Source organism: Natrix helvetica (genome assembly GCF_964273705.1).
Source record: "Natrix helvetica genome assembly, chromosome: 1".
Taxonomy (NCBI): Eukaryota; Metazoa; Chordata; class Lepidosauria; order Squamata; family Natricidae; genus Natrix; species Natrix helvetica.
The window spans coordinates 11,260,047-11,277,942 of NC_138548.1; the positions used below are offsets into that span (position 1 = coordinate 11,260,047).

At 48.6% G+C, this 17,896-nt stretch overlaps 1 protein-coding gene and 1 long non-coding RNA gene across 2 annotated transcripts in view; one reads left to right on the forward strand and one right to left on the reverse strand.

The window, feature by feature from the left end:
- The window catches only part of STK11 (serine/threonine kinase 11), a 608,695-nt gene that overhangs the window by 224,927 nt on the left and 365,872 nt on the right, over positions 1-17,896 (forward strand). The gene's annotated exons all lie outside the window — the stretch shown is intronic.
- LOC309384579 lies at positions 1,597-12,004 on the reverse strand. Its single transcript, XR_014174080.1, has 3 exons — positions 11,801-12,004; positions 2,502-2,619; positions 1,597-1,928 (listed from the first exon to the last, which is right to left on the reverse strand). It is a non-coding gene; the product is annotated as an uncharacterized lncRNA (long non-coding RNA).

Genomic DNA, 17,896 nt, shown 5'->3' on the forward strand with positions numbered 1-17,896 from the left:
AGTGTGCATGCTCGCACAATGCGCGACCCCCTCATTTTTACATGCTTTTTTCACCCTCCCCAGGCTCCAGAGGCTTTATAGGGGGAGGGCGAAAAGAGCCTCCCCCGCCCCCCCCCCAGAGGCCCTCCGGAGGGTTCAGGGACCATCCGGAGGCTTCCCTGAAGCCTTCGGAATGCTTAAAACGACCCTCAGAGCAAACCGGAACTTTGTCTTTTTAAACGCTCCGAAGGCGTCAGGGAAGCCTCCAGACGGTCCCTGAAGCATCCGGGGGGCCGGGGGAGGCTCTTTTCGCCCTCCCCAGGCTCCTATAAAGCCTCTGGAGCCTGGGGAGGGCGAAAAATGGCTTTTAAAAAGGTGAACTCAGTGTCAGGCCTGTAATTCTGTTCCTTTTAGGATCTTTGGCCTGCCACATAATTAGAACATATATATTATGCTGGTTCATTGGTATAGTAGTTGGGAGGGGGGAATAGAAAGGAGTAGGATTGTGGAATGTATTGTTATGGATTTCTTAGAAGCTCAAGGTCGTCTTTTGTCTCCGCACCTCGACACCTGGCCGGAAGAAGAGGGGTGTATATGCCAGCGTGGAAGATGAAGATTGGACCATGTGATGAATTATGGGGTGTGGGGATAGATGATGAACTTTTAACTTGGGGAATTCACCGGATGTACCTTAGAGTTGAAATTTCAACAGCATAATGCCAACATGCCTGTCTTATTAAATTGGAGTTTTAAGGACTACTTTGCCTTGGACAATGATTTAATTCTGCATGATATTTGGAATGCTGACACTCAGCTCACAGGGCAGCGCCTCGCATGCCCTGACAAATGGCTCCACGTGCCACCTGTGGCACGCGTGCCATAGGTTCGCCATCACTATTCTAGAGTCTCAACGTCTTTCCAATCCATGTGGCTGCTAAGTGTGGACACCAACTTGACCGCACATAATCAAGCCAGTTTCTTCAAGGAAAGTTGACCATCTTGATCTTAGTGTACGGATGATGTTACCTAGATTGGGTATGAAAACCTGTGCAAGAAAACAACCAAACTCAGAGAGCCCCGTAGATTTCCATAATTCAACCCCTGAGCTACAATAATTCTTCTCTGATCGGTGAGCTTAGTCCACTGTTCAAAATGAAGATCCTTCTACCACCAAGGATTGACACAGAGGAGCACCAGCCAAGATGACATTCATTCATTCGAGTAGAAATGCAACCAAAAAACCATGCAAGAAGCCGGCTCACGCCCCAAACCAATAAGGGTTCATTTTGGTAAACCATGGTTGCTCAGTTCTTAGGTAAATTCCATACGTACGGAAAGTCACAAGTTTGTTCCTAAACCTTTTTTTTTTTCGCTTACCCAATCTAGCCCCCACCGTCCACTCTGACTGGAAATATCATACGTGGATCATCTTGGGTGTGTCCAGAGGAAGCAGAGAGGTTTTTAATCAGCGGAATTCAAACCACCATCCTGTGACTTTCCCTGCAAGACTTGGGGAGGGGGGTGGGAGGCCCCCTTTGGGAAGGGTGACTGACTCATTCCCAGAGGCGCCTCTTGCAGAAAACGCAAACGTCAGGGAATTCGGTGTCCAAACGTGACACATCTTTAAGCGGCTTCGATTTCCGTGGGCAAGCGCAGGATTTGGGCACACAATGTTTTAAAACCACCTGACCTTAAGTGCGGGCACATTTATTTATTTTTTCCACGGGAGAAAATGAGATTGAGCTGAGCAGCCCACTGGACAACAACGAGCTCCGAGACGTTAATGAACCGTGGAGCCGAACTGACCTTCTGCACAGCCGGATCACATCCTGGCGATGTCCTCCCTCAATTTTCTCTCGGCTCGGCTCCTCCCCACCTCAGCCGCACATGATTTCCGCAGTTAGGAGCCGCCACTCAAGACAAACCCATCAGTCATAACTTCCAGGCAGCTGGGCCAGAAATAAAAGGAGGATGTTACTTAAGTATTTTCGGGGGGTGTGGAAGTGGGGGGGGGTTTCAAAGCAAGGGGAAGTAGCCCTCCCCATACCTCAACCTTGTACACATCAGATGGGCTGCTTCTTAATCAGGAAGCTGAATCGAGGTTGGTCCCTGATTCAGCATTTGTTCTCAAAGTCCTAACTCTTCCAGTTTAGTGTCTTGACTTCCTGTCCACCCTCCCTAATGTTCTAGTAAGCATACGAACCTTCAAGGAAAGGGAAACACCCGGGTTTTCTCTGCCACCTCAAACAGCACAAACAGATGGTCATATCCTTGCTGTGTTTACGCAAGCCATTTCACCTGGTCGTGTTTTTCCACCCTTATCCATCTGTTGCAGTGGTGGGATCCTGCCGGTTTAACAACCGGTTCGGTGATCGCGTGCTTCGCGCGCATGCAGAGTTTTAACAAAACTTAACCTTCCACGTTACTTCTTGGAAAGTAACACAGCTGCGGTGCGGCAATTCGCTCCGCCGCGCGAATCGGCTGAGAGGATATAGGTAGGTAAAGAGCGCAGGCAGGCCCACCTGATCGTTGGAGCAAGGTTGTTCGTTCCCCAGCTGATCATTGGAGCTACCGGTTCGCCTGAACTGGGCTGAACTGGCTGAATCCCGCCCCTGATCTGCTGATGACTGTCCAATAGCCCTGTTTAGGATAAATGGGGTATTGTTGGGTAGCGGTGCAACTTGGAACATCCATTGGGCTGCTGGGACAATGATTCAGGCTATCTCGATGGATAAAGTCACTTAAGATTGGCTGGAACCTGAACTCAAGACTCAGGGGAATAGATAAAAATGCTTAGGCATGGTCTCGGGGTGTGATCTGAACTGAATTTGAGCTGGCGACTCCAGAGGAAGTGGACAGGGTCTGTTTACAGGTAGTCCTCGACTTACAGCTGTTTGTTTAGTGACCATTTCGAAGTTACAATGCCACTGAAAAAAGTGACCCATGACCGTATTTCACATTTATGACAGCTGCAGTGTCCCGGGGAGGAGGGGGAGATGTCACGTGATCCCTTTTGACAAGCAAAGACAACGGGGAAGACGGATTCACTTAACCACCGTGTTACTAACCTAACAACTGCAGTGGTTCAATTCGCAACTCTGGCAAGAGAGGTCATAAAATGGGGGCAAAGTTCATTTAACAAATGTCTCGTTTAGCAACAACAAAAAATTGTGGGCTCCATTGTAGTTGTAACTCAAGGACTACGTACCTGTCCTTCCTTCCTTGGGTCCAGAGACAGCGGTATACTCAAGGGGCTATTTGGGGAACCAACAAATGATTTTGATCCAAATGTTTTGACAATGACTGACTAGTTGAGAAGATGGTTGGTCTACAGCTGATGAGAACTCTTCATTGGGTTCCTAGCTGGGTTCTAGGATTGGGAGAGCCTTCGTTGTGCTTTGATGGAGCCAGGCTGCTGGTGGTACGTCCATCCTTGTGTTTCTTGATGTCCTTGTGGCTTTTTGCATCGTCAACCATGGTTTCCTTCTGAGTTGGCTTTGTAGATAAGGGGAAACCATTTGAGTGCGGTTGTCCAGGATGGCTCTGTTCTGACCTAGGCTTCTCAAAAGCACGAAGCCGACTCCTCGTCCCGATAAAACCCCTTTTATTTCGTTTAAAATGAATTCCGCTCCAGCAATGTCTCGGCCAACAGTCCTTCATGAGATTTCACAACTTACAGATCTTGATCAGGCTTGGAGAGCTGCCAGGCTGATATTTTCCAAACGCCATGCTTGTAGCAGAGAATAATTGGCAAGAAGTCAGAAACAGATCTTCACCCTAATGCATTGAACTAATTGTCTCCTGGAAACTCCCCTCCCCTTTCGCTCCTCTTTATTCCCTATGGGAGGGGCATTCACCCTCCACCAGTGGCTTTACTCCCGAGTTGGGCCTTGTTCCTTAACTGTTCCCTTCTCCTGGCAGCTCTGCGCATGTACACATCAGGAACAGGCTCCAGCTGTTCTTCTGCCCCACTGATCTCCGACTCCAAAGGCAGCTGATAACTGTCAGATGGCTCTGGCCCTTCTCTGCCTCCGACACAGAGCCCTCATCAGAGCCTTCCCCAGACTCCAGGACTGTCCCATGTTCCTCCCCAACCTCCTCACTGTCTGAATCTGCTGCCAGATCCGTTGGCAGGCCACAACAGGTTTCATTTGGTGTTGAGCGGGTGGGGAAGAGATTATTCCCTAAGCCCCTCATTTGTGGGATGCTACAGGATCCCACTCTTGCTTCCCTCCCTTTTAACATCTACATGAAACTTCTGGGTGAGGTCTCTGCCTCATTACATCTATCGTATCTTCCAACAAGTGAGACTATCTAGTTTCTGTCTCAGTATCAGGAAACTGTCTAAGTTTGAATGGGGAGGAACCCCTCTCCTGCTGGCTGGGAAATTCTAGGAGTTGAAATCCACTTGTCTTAAAAGTTCCTCAGCTTGAGAAACACTGGGTTAACGTCCAGGGAGGGGGTCAGACTAGCCTGGGTCTCCCCATTCCTAGTCCAGCCCCTTCCTCAATCTTGCATTCTGGCCTAAGAGAGAGTGGATAGAAGTCACCTGGAACTAATGTCCTCTCGCATTTAATGTTTTCAGTTGATTAGTACCTTGTCTAAAACAGGGGTCCCCAACCCCCCAGTTTGGTGATCGCCATCGGCACCGGGGCCGTAGCATGCCAGAAACCGGACCACGCAAACAAGCGAAGCCCCATCCGTGGGATGCAGACAGCATACGAAACAATGCCCCCTCTGGTCCATGGAAAAATTTATCTCCATGGAACTGGAGCCCAAAAGGTTGGGGGCCCCTGGTCTAGAAAGTTTGGGTTTTTGGCAGCCGAAGCCTCTAACACAGGAGTGTCAAACTCAAGGCCCAGGGGGCGGATCCAACCCGCAGGGTGCTTAGTTCTGGCCCGCTAGGAACAGCGAAGGACTGGCCCACGGTTTCTCTGCTAGTGGAAAGGGAGCTCGGGCATGGCCCTCCTTGCCTCTGTTTTGGGCTGCAATGGCCTTCTGCAACCCTCCACTGGTGAAAACGGAGCTTGGGGAGGCTGCACATAGCCCTCCTGAGCTCTGTTTCCGCTGGCAGAGGGCTGCAGGAGGCCATCACGGCCCAAAACCGAGCCTCGATGAGTGAGATTGAGCTGGCCATGCCCCCCCTGTCCCTCCGGAGGTCAGACACAACCCTGATGTGGCCCTCAATGAAATCGAGTTTGACACCCCCTGCTCTAACAATACAGGTAGTCCTCAACTTACAACCATTCATTTAGTGACTGAAGTTAAAACAGCACTGAAAAAAGTGGCGTATGATCGTTTTTCACACTTATCCCCATGGTCAAATGATCAAAATCCAGGCGCTTGGCAACTGGCTTGCATTTATGACAGTTCCACTGTCCCCGGGATCATGTGATCCAGTGGTGGGTTCCGGATCCCGTTCCAACCGGTACAGTTGGAACAGGCCCGGCGTCGCCCACGTGCGTTGTAGCTGCCAGCGACGCTTCCGCAAGCCTCCGTGACACTCCAGCTGCTCGTCGCTATATGCACCATGCGTGTGCGCAGAAGCGCAGAAGGCTTTAAAGGACAAGTAAGGAGCTTGGGCAGGTAGTTGGAACCTCCGGAGCACCAGACCGGACTGGTAGCCGGTGCTCCAGGCAGGCTCCGGTACACCCGTACGGGGGCATACCGCCTGCAACCCACCACTGATGTGATCGCCATTTGTAACCAACTCCGCTGACTTCTGACAAGCAAAGTCAATGGGGGAAGCCTTAATGACCGCACAACTCGCTTAACAATTGTGGCAAAAAAATCTCAAAGTGGGGCAAAGCTCACTTAACAAATGTTTCGCTTAGCGACAGAAATTTTCGGCTCAATCGTGATCATGAGTCAAGGACTACCTGTAAAAGAAACAAAGACAGGACTGATATACAGATAATCCCCGAAGTACGAACACTATTGTGCCCCAAATTTGTATTGCTAAGCGAGACAGTTGTCAAGTTGAATCTTGTCTCGTTTTAGACCTTTCTTGCCACTGTTGTTAAGTGAATCACTAGTCAGCAAACCCATTGTTAAGTGAATCTGGCTTCTGCGTGGTTTTGTTTGTTGGAACTGGGTATGTCTAGCTTAAGAGAAAGAAGGACTAGGGGAGACATGATAGCAGTCTTCCAATATCTCAGGGGTTGCCACAAAGAAGAGGGAGTGAAACTATTCTCCAAGGCACCTGAGGGTAGAACAAGAAGCAATGGGTGGAAACTAATCAAGGAGAGAAGCAACTTAGAACTGAGGAGAAACTTCCTGACAGTTAGAACAATTAATCAGTGGAACAGAAGTTGCCTCCAGAAGTTGTGAATGCCCCAACACTGGAAGTCTTTAAGAAGATGTTGGATAGCCATTTGTCTGAAACAGTATAGGGTTTCCTGCCTAGGCAGGGGGTTGGACTAGAAGACCTCCAAGGTCCCTTCCAACTCTACTATTGTATTGTATTGTTTGTCAGACAGTCGTAAAAGGGGATCCAATGACAACAGGACATTGCAACCATCATAATAAATATGAATCAGTTGCCAAGCGTCTGAATTTGGATCACGTGACCACAGAGTTGTTGCAATAGTGTTATGTCTGAAAAACTGTCCTAAGTCACTTTTTTTAGCACCCTTCTAACTTCAAATAGTCACTAAATGAACTCTTGTAAGTCGAGGCACCTGTACTGAACTCCATGGCAGTCTCTATGACGTCTGAAAAAGGAAATAAAAGTAATAAAATCTTTCTGATTAGGCTTTAAAACTACTCTAGACTGGGTAATTTAAATCTAAGTGCATACTTAGATTTTAATACTTCCCTTTGCTTAAGGGGAAATATTATGGGGATGTATAATAGTTCCCGAAAAGCCTTCGGTTACGAATGGCCATGCGGTGTCCACCCAACAGGGTTACGCAAGATCGGTTACACATTAGAACTATATTTGCCCAACACTGTCGCCCTGGGTGAAATTTAATTTGGTTATTTGTCCTGCTTGCCCTCAGTGTGGTTTGCAATCCCAGAAAATGAATTTGTTTAGAAACCAAGCTGAGCATGTGGTGTGAAACAGAGTCATTCAAGATTATTTTTCATGTCCTCGTTATTTTCTCTGCCTATGGAGCAACTCTCTAGATCAGTGTTTTTCAAACTTGGCAACTTTTAAGAAGGGTGGACTTCAACTCCCAGAATTCCCCAGCCATAAAGCGGTCAAGTTTGGAAATCACTGTTCCAGACAAAATATGAGCAAACCCAGATTACAATACAATACAATACAATAGTAGAGTTGGAAGGGACCTTGGAGGTCTTCTAGTCCAACCCCCTGCCTAGGCAGGAAACCCTATACCGTTTCAGACAGATGGCTATCCAACATCTTCTTAAAGACTTCCAGTGTTGGGGCTTTCACAACTTCTGGAGGCAAGCTGTTCCACTAATTAATTGTTCTAACTGTCAGGAAATTTCTCCTCAGTTCTAAGTTGCTTCTCTCCTTGATTAGTTTCCACCCATTGCTTCTTGTTCTACCCTCAGGTGCCTTGGAGAATAGTTGGACTCCCTCTTCTTTGTGGCAACCCCTGAGATATTGGAACATTGCTATCATGTCTCCCCTAGTCCTTCTTTCTCTTAAGCTAAACATACCCAGTTCCTGCAACCGTTCTTCATATGTTTTAGTCTCCAGTCCCCTAATCATCTTTGTTGCTCTTCTCTGCGCTCTTTCTAGAGTCTCCACATCTTTTCTACATCGTGGCGACCAGAACTGAATGCAGTATTCCAAGTGTGGCCTTACCAAGGCATTATAAAGTGGTATTAACCCTTCACGTGATCTTGATTCTATCCCTCTGTTGATGCAGCCTAGGACTGTGTTGGCTTTTTTGGCAGCTGCTGCACACTGCTGGCTCATATTTAAATGGTTGTCTACTAGGACTCCAAGATTACCCTCTGAAGCCCCTTCATAATTGCTTTTTTTTAAAAAAAGGACAGCATGTCAGGTTCACTTTTCCATTTTGAACTTCAGCCCTAAAACTGACATGTTAGAAAATCCCTTGCATTTGAGGGCTTTTTTCTGCCTTCCCAAATGCTGGCTTCCGGACCCCAAAACGAACCCCCCCCTTCCTTAAATGTGACTTGTAGGAAGGATTTTCGTGCGGGTCTATTTGTCTGTGTAAACAACAATTGTAGAGATCTGAGAACTGTGGCCCGCACAGCTTTGTTCTTTTTCCCATGGATTAAGAACCAGATTTAATCATGCAAAATCATGCAAAGTTAAAAACCATGCAAATAAGCCTTGTTTGAAGTTTTGGAACGCCTGGAGAGAACCCCAAGGGCGCAGATCTGTATAACTTTTGCGTGTTCCTGTTTAGATGTGCAGATGGGCAAGGAATTAATGGACACAGCCCAGTTTGGGAACTGCCATTACAGGCAGTCCTCGACTTGCGACCACTGTTGAGCCCAGAATTTATGTTGCTAAGTGAGACATTTGGGACATTTTGCCTCATTCTATGGCTTTTTTTGTCACCGTTGTTAAGTGAATCACTGCAGTTGTTAAATTAGTCACACGGTTTAAGTGAATCTGGCTTCCCCATTGGGGATCACATGACATTGCAACCATCATAAATGTGAGTCAGCTGTGAAGCATCCAAACCAGTGGTGAAATTCAAAATTTGAATTCCAAGGGAATTCTCCACTCCAGGGGAAGGATACTGCAAAAATCTCCATTCCCACCCCATTCCGGGGCCAGCCAGGGGTGGCATTGGCCAGTTCTCCGAACTACTCAAAATTCCCGCTACCGGTTCTCCAGAACCTGTCAGAACCTGCTAGATTTCACCCGATACAAATGTAGTTCATGTGACTGTAGGGATGCTGCAACGGTCATAAGGGTGGAAAATGGTCATAAGTCACTCTTTTCAGTGCCGTTTGGTAACTTCGAAGAGTCACTAAATGAACTGTTGCAAGTCGAGGACTACTGTACTTACTGATCTTCCTTCCTGAACATTTTCAACTTTTCTTCAAGGAGGCGAAATTGATGGCCAACCAATTTTTCGAGAGTGTCCAATGAACGGGAAAAGGAAATGAAGGATTTTTCACCACGTGAAAGTGATTCTTCTACACATTTACAAGTAGTCCTTGACTTACGACCCTTTGTTTAGTGACCATTCACAAGGTTATAACAGCACTGGGGAAAAAAAGTAACGGAACTATTTTTCACACTTACGACCGTTGTAGCTTCCCAGTGGGTCACATGATCAAAATTCAGACGCTCGGGCAACTGGCATGCCTCGATCCCCTTTTGTGAACTTTCTGGTAAGCAAAGTCAATGAGGAAGCCAGATTTACTTAACAACGGTGTTGCTAGCTTAACAAGTGCAGTGAGTCACATGAACTGTGGCAAGAAAAGTCACAGAAGTCGAGCATTACCTGTATTTATTTGATTTTTTTTTCCTCAACAAGGCAGCGAGGTCGTTTGAACAGAAAAGAGGGGAACTACTAGGCCTTTGCATTACTCCCACAATTGGGGTAATGGAGCTTCTACAGGTGAACAAGAACTTGAACCCAGATCTTCCACTTCCTAGTCCCATCTGTACAAGAACCAATTGCCTTGAGTTTTGGGCTAAGGGGAGGGACTGGCCCAAAATCAGCCAATCAGGTCCCGTCCCCCCCAATCTGAGTGGGATTAGAATCTGGGTCTCTTCATTATTTAGTCCAGCACTTTCCTCTCAACAGCTGATTGGCTATTGGCCTAAGAGAGAGGCCCAAATTCAGCCAATGAATTTATGTGGTGGATTGGGACTAGAACTTGGGTCTCTCCTCCCCCAGCCCATCCCTCCCCCATTAACCACCCTGCCTCTTAATGGCTTCCCACAGCTATGATTACCAGCAGGAGACCAACAGCCTGGAAAAGACTCCCTGCCTGGGGGCACCAGCTCACTTTCCACAGCCCAGGGAAAATGTGCTGGGCCAGCAATCAATAGGATTGTTACCCACACCCACCCTCCCTCTCCCCTCCCCTTTTCCTGTGCTGAATAGATGGCAGGGAGGAGGGGAGGGAGGGAGAGGAGAAGGGAAAAGCATAAGGGGACAAAGGAAAGCAGGAAGAAAGGGGAAAAGAATCAGGGAAGGGAAAGAAGGAAAACAGGAAGGAAGGAAAAGGAAAAAAGGGGGATAAAGGGGAGGAAAAGGAGGGAAGGGAAAGAAGGAGGGAACAGGAAGAAGGGAGGGAGGGGCAAATGATGAGGATGAAGAGAAGGAAGAGGGAAGGGAAACAAGAGAAAGAGGAAGGGCAAAGGAATCAGGGAATGAAGGGGGAGGGAAAGAGGGAGGGGAAAAGGAAAACAGAAGAGATAAAGGAGAGGAAAAGGGGGGAAGGGAAAGAGGGAAGGAACAGGAAGATGGGAAGAAAGGCAAAGGAGAGGGATGAAGGTGTTGGAAGAAATGTCCTTCTGGGTTCAGTTCCAAGTGGGGAAAAAGACACTGTAAACATGGAGGCTGCTTAGAAAGATGGTTTAATGGTGGACAGAATCAGGTCCTGGGGAAAAAGGTGATCATATGCTTCCAGATGTTGGATGAAGAAGAGAGCGAGAGGAGGGGCTTGCTGGGTTTTTAATACTCTGTTCCACCCCATCTCTCTGTTTCCTGTTCCTGTGTAAGAAATGTATTCTGATTGGTTGTCAGACTCCCATGGGGCCATGCAGGGGCAACTCGCTAGGCTGTGTTTTGATTCCAAGTTTGGTTGAGTTCTCAGATGCCCTGTGGGGAGTTGGGTAAAGGGTTAATACTATCACGCCTTCATTCCATAACCCTGGAGCTGAAGGGGGAAAACTCTTTATTATGTAGAATAGACTGGCTTGGGCATCTTAATGGCCCATTGACAAAGGGGGAGGGGCAGGGAGTTACTTTGTCTTTAAAACATGTTTCTTCCTTTTCACATCCAGGGAAATATAGTATTCTGCCTTTTCAATATTTCCTAGGATATTTCATTTTTCTAGGAGAGGGCTGGCTGCTAACTTCCTACAAAGGGAAGGGAGAGAAGGAAGAGAAAGGAGGGCAAAAGAGAAGGGAAGGAAAATGGGAAGGAAGAGAAAGAGAGGAAGGATGGAGGAGGGAAAGGAAAGGAAGGACAGAGCGGAAAAGGGGGAGGAAGGGGGGGAAAAAGGAGAGGAAATAGGGAAAGAAGAGAAAGAAGAAGGAAGGGGAGGGAGAAAGGAGGACAAAATAATGGGGGATAAAGGGGAAAAAAAGATAAGGGAGGCTGAGAAAGAGAGATGGGACAGAGGGAGGAAAAAAGGAAGAGAAAGGAGAGATAAAAGAGGAGGGAGAAGGAAGAAAGGGGAAAAAACAAAGGGAAGAAAAGAGGGGGGGCAACAGATTCGTGCAAACTACCGCACCCCAAACTAGCCCACTTGTTCTAGGGAAGTTACCACTGCCTTGTGCAAGCAACCAAGCCTTGGCTTAAATCAGACCAAGGTTAATTAGGCGTTGTGGGCCGTCCGTCCCTCTCCAAGAGGACCCACCTGGAATCAACGCCCGGAGGGAGGGGAGGGGCTCTCAATGACGCTGAGACCGAAGTAATCCCCCCCTTGCGATGGATTCACCCTGTCCCGTTTCCCCCCCCCCCGCTTGAACTTTGGAGGGTCCCAACCGGCGTTTGCCCGCGAGCGCCCCGCTGCCTTGTGATGCGCCGGGGGAGGGAGGGGAGGAGGAGGAGGAGGAGGTGGGCGGCTGGGCTGGGTCGCCGGGGGCGGAGGGGAAGGGCGGGAGCGCCTGCTGGGAACCGGGCCTGGCTCCTCGCCCCCTGGCCGTTTCTGCCCGGCTCCCCGCGGGGCCCGCTGACTCACACCGCTCGACGCCGCCCGAGCCACCAGGCGCCCTGCAGAGGAGCGCCTCTCCCGGCCCCGCCGCGTTGCTCAACCGGGGTGACGGGCGGGAGAGCCGGGAGGCAGGCGGAGGGGAGAGAACGCGGGGGCAGCCCAGGGGAGGCGGCGGGGCCTCTGAGCATGCACAGAGTTGCGCCAAAGCCTCCCTCTGGGCCGCCAGGAAGCCTCTGCCTGGAGCTGCGGCTGAAAATGCCACCAGGGAGAGTCCTCGACTTACGGTCACAAGGGAGCCCGTCGTTCTTTCTGTTCTCTAGCGAGTTTCGCCCCATTTTACGACTTGGTGTGGCACGGTGGTTAAAGCGAATCGCTGCCATCGTTAGGTTAGGAAGACGGTTGTTAAAGTGGGTCTGGCTTTCCCTTGCTTGTCAGAAGGTCGCGAAAGGGGATCACAGGATTCCCGGGACACTGCGACCGTCATAAGTACGAGTCAGTTGCCAAGCATCCAAATCTTGATTCCCTTGGGGAATGCTGCAATGGTCATACATGTGAAAAATGGTCACAAGTCACTTTTTTCAGTATGGTTGTAACTGAATAGCTATAGCAATAGCACTTAGATTTATATACCGCTTCATAATGCTTTTACAGCCCTCTCTAAGCGGTTTACAGAGTCAGCCTCTTGCCCCCAACAATCTGGGTCCTCAAAAAGATGGAAAGCTGAGTCAACCTTGAGTAGTCTGAATGTCACTAAATGAACTTTTGTAAGTTGAGGACTACCTATTGTCCGCATGGAGGAAGAACCTAAGGCTGGCTGGTCAGTTGGCCGCAGGGAATTCATAGTGGACTTCTGATTTTGTTTGGCTGCATTCCTTGGGCACTTAGAATCATTCAGCGGACCTCCTTGGCTGGAGGCAGTCTACCTTTGTAAACCGTGGGAAGTTATGCATGGGGAGGGCCCTTTGGCCTGATCTGACAAGAGGCTCAGTTTAGGCTTTTTTCCTCTTGAGAAAAAGGGAAGCGTGAGTCCCAGACAGACGAGTTGAAGCTCTGAAATATAGGTAGTCCTCGACTTACAACAGTTCATTTAGTGACAGTTCAAAATTACAACGGCACCGGAAAAAATGAGTTATGACAGTAAGTCACACTGGCAGCATCCCCAGGGTCAGTGATCAAAATTAACACCCTTGGTATCTGACTCATTTTTATGATGGTTGCAATGTCTCGGGCACGTGATCTCCTTTTGCAAACTTCCTACAAGCAAACTCAAGTGAAACGTCACTTAACAGCCATGTCAATTAACTTAACAACCGCAATGATTCACTTAACAAATCTGGCAAGAAAGATCGTAAAATGGGGCAAAACTCACTTGACAACTGTCTTGCTTAGCAATAGAAATTTTGGGCTCTTGTACGTTGAGGATTACCTGTACTGAAAAACAATTATTTGTAACCAATCCTCGCACCTACAACTGTTGCAACATCCCCTGGTTGTGTGTTGAGAAGCCTTTCTCAGCCAGTTTTTGACAAAGTCGAGGGGGCAAACTGGATACGCTTGATGATCCATCCTCACACTTATGACCAGTGCAGCATTTCCACAGACAGGTGATCAGAATTCAGGCCCTTGGCTATGTTTTTATGACAGTTGCAGCATGCTGGGCGGTTAATTCATTTAACAACTGGCAAGAAAGGTGGTAAAATGGGTCAAAATTCCCTTAACAAAAGTCTTGCGCAGTGACTGAAAGTTTGGGCTCAATTCTGGTCGCAAGTCGAGGACTACCTGTACTATGCCCAACCTGGATCGCATGTGACAGTCGCTTCCAACTTCGGAATCCTAAGGCGTTGCAGCCGCAGCTGATTGCAGGGCTCCCAATAAGGATGCAAGGGCTATTCTGCAGCACGCGCAGAGTGGCAAGGACTCCACTGCCCATCTTGTTCTTGGTGGGGTGGGGGAGTCAAGGGGGCTGCTAAGCACATGCAGAGTGTGGGCCAAGGGTGAGGTCATCCCTTTTGGCTCCCCACCTACAATTCGGTTTCTGCTCAGCCACCGACATGGGAAGGACACACCCAAACGTTCTTGGAATGAGATGCGGAAAGTGCCTGACCCAACTAGCTAATAAGGCTACACCCTTATTGTGTGGGGTGGAAGGTGGGGAGGGAAGGAGTTTGAGCCTGGGGAATCAACTCCACACACCCCTGATTCTCAGGTAAGTTGAAAGCCAGGTTGCCCAGATAGGAGAAAAACACTTCGCGTACGGTCAGAGGCACTGGTGGGGGATTTGCTGAGGCACTTCCTGTTGTTTAGCCCCATTTGAAATCTGCATTAAACCTTGATGGTCTATCCCAAGGAAAAACAAGTCAAGGTAAACCGTTCCAAACTTGATTGCAGAAAATACGACTTCAGCAACAGAGTGGTCAACGCCTGGAATGCTCTACCTGACTCCGTTGTTACATCCTCAAACCTCCACAGCTTTAACCTTAAACTGTCTACTGTTGACCTCACCCCATTCCTTAAGAGGTCAGTGCATAAGTGCACCAGCAGGCCCAGCATCCCTGTCCTAATGTCCCCATTTATTTGTACCCATTTCCTGTGTTCTTATATTTTTTATTCTTATTCCTGTTATCTTGTACGTGAGTGACAAACTAAATAAATAAAAAGTGCCTGTACTCCTTGACTTAACAATCATTTGTTTAGTGACAGTTCAAAGTTACAACAGCACTGGAAAAAAAAAGAGTGACTTTTGACCGTTCCTCGCACTTGGGACTGTTGTAGCATCCCCATGGTCACCAGATCAACATTCAGAGGCGTGTTATGCAGTGTCCCCCGGGGTCATGTGTTCACCTCTGGTGAACATCTGACAAGCAAAATCAGTGGGGAAACGAGATTCATTTAACAATTGGTTACTGACTTAATAATTGCAGTGATTCACTTAACAGCTGTGGTGAGAAAAGTCATAAAATGGAACAAAATTCACTTTTAACAAATTGTCTCGCTTAGCAACAGAAATTTGGGGCTCAAGTGTTGCAAATCGAGGACTACTTGTACATCAAGAATGCTGAAGTACATCTTCTTTTTTCCCTTCCTTTTCTACCTTTCTCCTTCCCTTTTTTCCTTTTTCTATTGTTCCTTCTTTCTTTTTTATCTTTCTTTTCCTTTCCTTCTTTCCTTCTTCCCTTCTTCCCTTCCTCTCCTTCCCTCACTTCCCCTTTTCCCTCTCTCTGATGCAAAAGCCTTGATGGGAAACCTGCTAGCTTTCATTTTGACCCATTTGGGATACCAACTTTCACTTTTCCCACCCCTCCATCAGATTCTTCTCCCTTCAGAGCAGTGCATCCCTCGAGCCGGGCTGGTTTCCATCCGCCCAGCATGGATGGCCTCTTCTGAGGAGAAACTTCCTGACAGTTAGAACAATTAATCAGTGGAACAGCTTGCCTCCAGAAGTTGTGAATGCCCCAACACTGGAAGTCTTTAAGAAGATGTTGGATAGCCATCTGCCTGAAACGGTATAGGGTTTCCTGCCTAGGCAGGGGGTTGGACTAGAAGACCTCCAAGGTCCCTTCCAACTCTGCTATTGTATTGTATTGTATTATTGCCTTCTGCACATGCTCCAAAGGTCCTTGTCCCTTGCCCACTTTCCTGGCAACTGGGTCAGCTGAGGTCTCTGGCTTCGACGTGGCGGAGGGAAGGGCTGGCACGGAGCGATGTGGCTGAGGAGAGCTGAGCTCCAAGGGGCTGAGTCACCACTCACGCTGGGCCTGGTGAGTCAGATCTCCCCAAGAGGCAAAGGCAGAGAGAGGGCCAGAAGCCAGCTTGGGTGGGGTATGCTGGGACACAGAGCTGGAAAAGCAGAAGCAAACACATTCGGTCCACTGAATCATGGGTGCTTGACAGATGCATTAGCAATAGCATTGAGCCATATACCTTCCCAGAGTGCTTTACAGGACTCCCTTTATAGACGCAGCATATTGCCTCCAACAATCTGGGTCCCTGATTTGACCGACCTCAGAAGGATGGAAGGCTGAGTCAACCTTGAGCCGGTCAGGATCGAACTCCTTGGTGTGGGCAGAGTTAACTTGCAATACTGCATTTTAAGCACTGCGCCAACCACCCTTGCTCTTAGATGCAACGCACGATTGAAGTCCCCAATGAGTGAACGATACACAAAGACTCAATTTATCTACATCAGGGGTGTCCAAACTTGGGAACTTTAAGACTTGTGGACTTCAACTCCCAGAATTCCCCAGCCTGGCTGGCTGGGGAATTCTGGGAGTTGAAGTCCACAAGTCTTAAAGTTCCCAAGTTTGGACACCCCTGATCTACATGTATTGATCAAATCAGAACACTCAGAAGTGTTTCCCCACCTAACAAGGTGTGTAAACTTCAACTACTGGGCAGAGTGCTCCGGGGGGGAGGGGGGCAAAAAGAGCAAAAAACGCCCTGTTTTTCACGAAAGTCCATTCCCGAACTTCCGGTTTGCATGTTTCACCTTCCCTAGGCTTCAGGAGGCTTCCCTGCAGCTTGGGTAGGGGCAAAAACGAACCAGCGGGACCCACCGAAGTTCGGGAACAAAGTTCTTGGTTGCCCGTTGGGGCGTTTTTCTCCCTCCGGAGGCTTCAGGCGGCTTTCCTGAAGCCTGCGGAGGGCAAAAAAACGGGCCAAAGCGCCTCCTGCAAGTCTGAAGACTTCAGTGAGGCTTGTGCGCATGCGGGGGGGAGGGCATTGCATTATGGGTGTGGGCACGCATGCATGCGCACGCCCCGCTCCCCCTGCTTTTGGCACGCCTCGACAAAAAGGTTAGCCATCACTGACCTATAGGCAGCCTGGAGACATTGTGTATGGGAAATGGGCAGCATAATAACTTAATCAATAAATTTGGGGAGAAATGCATCATGTAAACCCAGCCACACTCTCACATACCAAGCTGAGTTAGAGGGGGGAGATCTTCCTTTTTAAAATTACTAATGGCACTTGATAACTAGCTGGCTGGCCAGACCGAAAATTGAACAACTTTCTCCCAGCCTTTATCTTGATTCAAGTACAGTAGGAACGGTCTCCTTCAAAGGGCCCGAACGGTTCCACATTGAACCCAAATGAAAACAAGCGACACTCGTTCAAAAGCATGGGTTATTCTTTAACAAACTTGATTACATATGTTGGACAACCCGAATTGAAACATCTCACCTTTTCATTCTTTGAATAAATTAATAAATTCATTAATAAATAAATAAATAATATTTGAAGGGCTGCCACCAAGAAGAGAGGACCAATCTATTTTCCAAAGCACAGAACAAGAAACAACGGATGGAAACTAATCAAGGAGAGAAACAACCTAGAACTAAGGAGAAATTTGCCTACGGAAACTGTGGGTGCTTCGACACTGGAAGTTAAGAAGAGGCTGGGCAGCCATAAAGGGTATAGGGCCGTGATGGCGAACCTATGGTACGCGTGCCACAAGTGGCACGCGGAGCCATTTGTCAGGGCACGCGAGGCACGCATATGCGCGCTGGCCACCTGAGTTCACCTTTTTAAAAGCTATTTTTCGCCTTCCCCAGGCTCCAGAGGCTTTATAGGAGCCTGGGGAGGGCGAAAAGACCCCCCCCGCCCCCCCGGAGGCTTCAGGGACCGTCCCTGAAGCCTTCGGAACGCTTAAAACCACCCTCCGAGCAAACCGGGACTGACTTCCGGGTTGCTCGGAGGGTCGTTTTAAGCGTTCCGAAGGCTTCAGGGACCGTCCAGAGGCTTCCCTGATGCCTTCGGAGCGCTTAAAATGACCCTCCGAGCAACCCGGAAGTCACTTCCGGTTTGCTCGGAGGGTGGTTTTAAGCGCTCCAAAGGCTTCATGGACCGTCCAAGGCTTCCCTGCCCCTGGAGCATGGGGAGGGCAAAAAAAAATGTACAAATGGGGGGGGGTCATGCATTTTGCGCGCATGCGCACTGGGTGGGTCGCGTGTTGCATTATGGGTGCGGCACACCCGCACTCGACCCCCCTGCGCTCCCCCCACTTGTGGCACGCGAGCCAAAAAAGGTTCGCCATCACTGGTATAGGGTTTCCTGCTTAAGCAGGGGGTTGGACTAGAAGACCTCCAAGGTCCCTTCAAACTCTGATATTCTATATTCTTAGGT